Source organism: Lepidochelys olivacea (assembly GCF_965140295.1).
Source record: "Lepidochelys olivacea isolate rLepOli2 genome assembly, chromosome: 12".
Classification (NCBI taxonomy): domain Eukaryota; kingdom Metazoa; phylum Chordata; order Testudines; family Cheloniidae; genus Lepidochelys; species Lepidochelys olivacea.
Window position 1 is genome coordinate 22,885,531 of NC_140422.1, and position 6,000 is coordinate 22,891,530.

The following is a 6,000-nucleotide window of genomic DNA, read 5'->3' on the forward strand; positions in this document are numbered from 1 at the left end:
CTCTTCTAGCCTTGGAATCGATGAGACAAAACCTGTCCATGTGAGATCACATGAACCATCTCTTCTCCCATTCACAACTGCATATTATTCCTGTAGCAACTATAACAATTACCATGAATAAGCAATATCAAGGAAATATTTAAGTTGTTTTAACTGTCTTCTTATAAAGTTAAGCAGGTAGAAACAAAGAAATTGGCACCAAACACCTCTTTGAACATCAGTTTTGGAACCTGTACAACAAAACAAATTTCAGTGTAATTTTTTCAAATAATTCCTTCTCTGCCACTGCATGGAAGATTTTAAATAAACAACAAGTAAAGCTGTGAGGATTGGTGCCTGATTATATACCAGGAAACAGGATATTTAAATTTTCAGGTAATTAAACATTCTTTGAAAAAGATGTTGAACTGTGAGATTTTATGTGAACCCCTGCCAGTCACATTTGCTTCCACCACATATATAAAGGAACCAAAGGGCACTGTTAAATTCCTCACTGTGTGTTAATTTTTTGTACTTGTTGATTATTAATATAGTGTTGAAGTTTTCATTAATAGTTATGTACATGAATTTGTATCGGGTTTGTAAGAAAGTGAAATATGGCTTGCAAATGAGATTTTTCTGTAATGTTTGGGACAACTTATGTGAATGGGTGATTTGTGTTAAAGATTGCACCACATGTGGTATTTTTATGTAGAAATTACAAAATTTAAAATCTCTTTGTTTGTGGTCTGAGTTAAGGCTGCAGGTTGGTTGCTCAGGATGAGTTTGGATATGTGGGCTGCGGGCGGTAGAAACGGAGCGGCAGTGGAAGTTAAGATGGGGAACGGATGTGTATAGAGTACAGGAGTGTAGAGTGATTTAGCGGTGTGTATGTATATATATATTTTTTTACTGGGGTATGTGTGGAAATTTCCCAGATTTTTTTAATATTGATGTAACACCTTTTTATTTTGAAAGTCAGTCATGTGTAGTTGTCAGTTTCAGTATGTATGATCCCTATAGAATCCCAATGTTTTCCCTTTCCCTATAGTACCATTTTCTGTCCTGACTCCCACACAGATGTATTCTCCTCCATCCCTCTGATCCTAGATGTGACCCCCACACTCTACCATATTCAGTTTTATATGTTAATCTAAATATTACAATTTTAAAAAGCTGAACATGATAGAATATAGTGGAACATAGTTTAAAAGCTGTATTCCACTCTTTTGAATATGTCCATCTGAGGTGTGATTACAGCTCAGGTAGACATACTTGTGCTAGTTTGGTTAATAATAGCGTAGATGCAAGTCATCCTTCAGTTTTTCTTTGGCGCCTCCATAGACATTGTCCTAATGGCATGTCTTCAGATGAGTCCCTTTTGAAGTTTCTCCTAGGTAAATAGCATTGCTTGTAGTTCTTTGAGTAGATGCAGCTGTGTATTTTACATAGGGGGGTGTGTCCACAGTGCACTGCAGCTGGAGAATTTTGCCTAGCAGTATCCGTAGAGGTGAGTATCACTGCAAGGTGAGATCATTAGTCAGATTGGTGGCTGTGGCTGTTAACCCAGCTCATGCTCAAGCACTAGTTAACCTTCCCATGATGGGGCCTCCAGAGTTGTTCTGTCCAGGTCTACTACTTCAGTAGTGGGATCCAGCCCTTGCACAGTTAACTGCCTTTTCATCATCCCTGAAGAATTCAGCGGTGCCCAGTTCTTCCTCCACTCCAGTGCTTGAGGACTTCAAAGCCTACCAAGATCTTTTGTGGCATGTGGCTGCTTCCCTGGGTATTCAGGCAGAGCTCCTATAGGAGTATACCCACAAGTTTCTGGATATTTTGCAGCCACCTGCCCCGTGGGGGTGGCCTTTCCCCATCAACGATGTGCTCTTGGAGCATGCCAGCTTTGGTGTTGCAAACTGCAAAGCGATTGGAGAAACACTGCTTTGTACCAGTGTAGGAATGTGAGGGTTTTTACTTGCACCTGGTCCCTAATTCCCTGGATTGTAACCTAAGTTAATGACAGAGTAGTCCACTCCTAAGGACAAGGTCTCTAAAAGGATGAACTTAATGGGTAGAAAAATCTATACCTCCTCTTCCCTGCAAATGTGGATTGCCAACCAGCAGGCATTGCTATCCAAGTATGACTTGGTCAGCCATGTTGAAATTTGCAAACTAGCTGCCTGAAACCTCCAGGGAAGAATTTCGGGCATTTCTCATGGAAGGCTTGTTGGTGGTCAAGATGTTGCTGCAGTCTACGCTTGACATTGCAGATACTTCAGTCAGAGAAATGGCCTTGGCAATGACCATGAGAAGGGCATCCTGGATACGATTCAGGCATTGCTTCTGACATGGAGAGGACTTGCATTTTGATGGTTGGCTGCTTTTTTGGGACAAAACAGATGAAACTGCTCTGCTTCAAGGATTCTAGGACTACCTTCTGTTCCTTTAGGGTGTATGCACGTGCAGCACAGAGATGCCATTATAGTGGACAGCAGCAGCAGCAACAGTATCACCCGCAACACCCTTTTGGGCACTCTTCCTTTCCCACAAGATAGTGGGGCTTAACCCCAGAAAGAGGCATAAATCCTAGAGGTGGAGGCATTTCGGTCCTGGATTTGGCCAGCAGACACCCTCACCCGGCCCCCCCTTCCCCAAATGGTCCAGATCTGTGGTCCATTCAGGACTTCTGTTACCCCCATCCCCTGTGTTCAGGGACAGGCTAACTTGTTTTCTCAGTGTTTGGGACTGGATTACTTCTGGCAGCTGGATCCTAATCACTGTCAGATCAGGCTATGCCATTCAATTCCTTTTCATGCCTCTTCCACACCTACTCATCCCTCTTCAGGGGCACCTCTCTCAAGATACTGCTCGAGCAAGTCCAGTCTCTTCTGGCTTTGGGACCAGTGGAGGAGGTTCCTCCGGAGCACCAGGGTCATAGTTTTTATTCCGGGTATTTTCTGCTTCCTAAATCCAAAGTAGTCTCCACAGTCTCTAAGTGGGTAACTTCCTGCATCAAGACTGCATACAAAAGTTTCAGCCACACCCCCTGTACTGGTTTAGGCTCATTGTGTGAGAGTGTAAGCTATGTCAATAGCATTCTTAAGTGATATTTCAATATTGGATATTTGCAGGGCTTCCACATGGTCATCGATACATACTTTTTTGAACCATTATGCCATTATTGTGGGATCCAGAGTTGATGTAAACTTTGGGAAGGTGGTCCTGCACTCATTGTTCAAATAGGATCTGTAGGAAGTGGGACTCAGTCTGCTTATGAGTCATGAAAGTGGAATACATAGCCGCATCTAATTGAAAAAGAAGAAATGGTTACATACTGTTATATACTGTGGTTCTTAAAGATGTGATGCAGATGTGTATTCCATGACCCACCATCTGCCCCCTCTGCATCGGAGTCTAGTCTCTGGGCATTTGGTGTGAAAGAACGGAGAGGCATCAGGGTGGCGCTGCCTCATACAGCCAGAGGAGAAGCTATGGCCATAAGGCACTAGCACCAACCCCTATGGTACTGTTAGGCAAAATTCTCCAGCTCCCGTGTGCTGAGCATGCACTCACCTGAATCACATCTTGAAGAACCACATTTACAGTACATAATCCTTTCTTCTTGTATGAACCCTTGTTCCTTTTTTGGTCAGGGAGTGGGGTAGTGGCAGACCACAGTCTGTTTCTGGGCCTTCAGTTCTTCAGTCTTCTGCTGTAATTACTTTGTATGCCATCCTTTTCAGTTGTATGTTTGTGTAGAGGGGGGAGCCTCTTCTGTCAGGACTGCTGATTCCCCCTGAAGAATACCAGTTTCTTCGTCTTTTGACACTCAGGGCCATTGGTTTGGCCCTCAGACTCTAGAGTAGCATGTAACAATCCACTGTGACAGTTGAGCCTACATCAACTGTCAGAGGAGCACCCTCAGTCCTCTGCTCCTGAGGGAAGCTTTAGCACCCTACCTCCAGGTAACTAACCTACTCCAGAATCTGGGTGACCTTTTCTGACTGATAGTTCTAGAAACGGATTTCTTCTTCCTCCTTTTTTCTTTTAGCATATCTTTGAATATATCCTAGTGGGTTTCAACAAGCTATAATCCCTCAGAATACAGGTCTCTGCTTTTAGGGGCTCTTGGAGGGTTTGCTTCCTTGGAATCCAATCCATACACTACCAAGTTTCTCAGAACCCTTGGCCTACAAACCCAATTTCAGAGCCATTCCTTCATGGGTCCTTAAAAATTTCTGCTGTTCTCCCTTCAACTGCTGAGAGATATAACCTTGGAACTGTGTGAACTCCCATGATTACCCTGCTAGTTACTATTCTTCAGCTTGTTGAGTTGGGAGACTCAGATTCCTTTTCAACTCTGCTTATCTGCAGTATTTCTAAACAAGTTAGTGTTTCATTTACTTCCAGAATTCTTTCCCAAGGAAAGTGTGCTACATAAATGAACCATTTGTTCTCTCCACCTTTTACCTGAACCTTTCTTCCAGCCTTAAGCGCAGTCTTCACTCTCTAGATGTAAAGACTGCTACCAAGTTTTATTTGCTGCTACTTGCAGTATGTTGAAAGTGTGTGTAAATCTGACTTAGCGGGTAGTTAATCCCCTCTACTCTCAGAAAGGATACTCCACCTGTCTGCTTCTTGGTTAGGGGGAGCAAAAGCCATGGACCTCAAGAACTGCAAGACCACCACCTATTATTCACCTCATGACTTCATCAGCCACCTCTGAGTGGACCTTGAGCCCTTTGTGGAGGCAGATTTTGGATGTAAAGTACTTCAAGCTGCATCTTGGGAAAACCCACCTCCTTGTTTAGAATATTTCTTGCATTGTCTGCTTACTGTTCTGTACTTCCAGCAGGATGGAAGGAAAGGGGAACAATCAACAAAGGAAATTTACTCACTGTTTTCCAGTGCATGCCTGCAACCCTCACTTCCTGTTTTCCTTGTCTTTTCATCTGGGGATTTCCAGCTTTTGACCTACCTGACAGGTTGAGGTTGGAGTCAGCCTAATATACACTTAGGCTATCACTATACTTTGCCTCTGTTTTTCCTGGTAGATCATGCTATAAATCCTTCCAGCAGGGTGGCAGAAGAGGAGGGATTCTGACAAACTCCTTTACTGGTGAATGAATTTCTCTTTATTCACCACTACTATAGCTGAAAACAGTTCCTAGTATGTATGTGCAATCTGCTAATATGTTAAGTTCACCTTAACATATTAGCAGAGTAGCAGTCAAAACAATGAAGCCATCCAGATGTAGATAGAATTCCATGCAAAGAAAGGTTTCAGAGTAACAGCCGTGTTAGTCTGTATTCGCAAAAAGAAAAGGAGTACTTGTGGCACCTTAGAGACTAACCAATTTATTTGAGCTTGAGCTTTCGTGAGCTACAGCTCACTTCATCGGATGCATGCCGTGGAAACTGCAGCAGACTTTATTTATACACAGAGAATATGAAAAAATACCTCCTCCCACCCCACTGTCCTGCTGGTAATAGCTTATCTAAAGTGATCATCAGGTGGGCCATTTCCAGCACAAATCCAGGTTTTCTCACCCTCCACCCCCCCACACAAATTCACTCTCCTGCTGGTGATAGCCCATCCAACATGACAACTCTTTACACAATATGCATGATAATTAAGTTGGGCCATTTCCTGCACAAATCCAGGTTCTCTCACCCCCTCACCCCCCTCCCAAAAACCACACACACAAACTCACTGTCCTGCTGGTAATAGCTCATCCAAAGTGACCATTCTCCCTACAATCTGCATAATTAAGGTGGGCCATTTCCAGCACAAATCCAGGTTTTCTCACATCCCCCCCCACCCCCATACACACACAAACTCACTCTCCTGCTGGTAATAGCTCATCCAAACTGACCACTCTCCAAGTTTAAATCCAAGTTAAACCAGAACATCTGGGGGGGGGAGGGGGTAGGAAAAAACAAGAGGAAATAGGCTACCTTGCATAATGACTTAGCCACTCCCAGTCTCTATTTAAGCCTAAATTAATAGTATCTAATTTG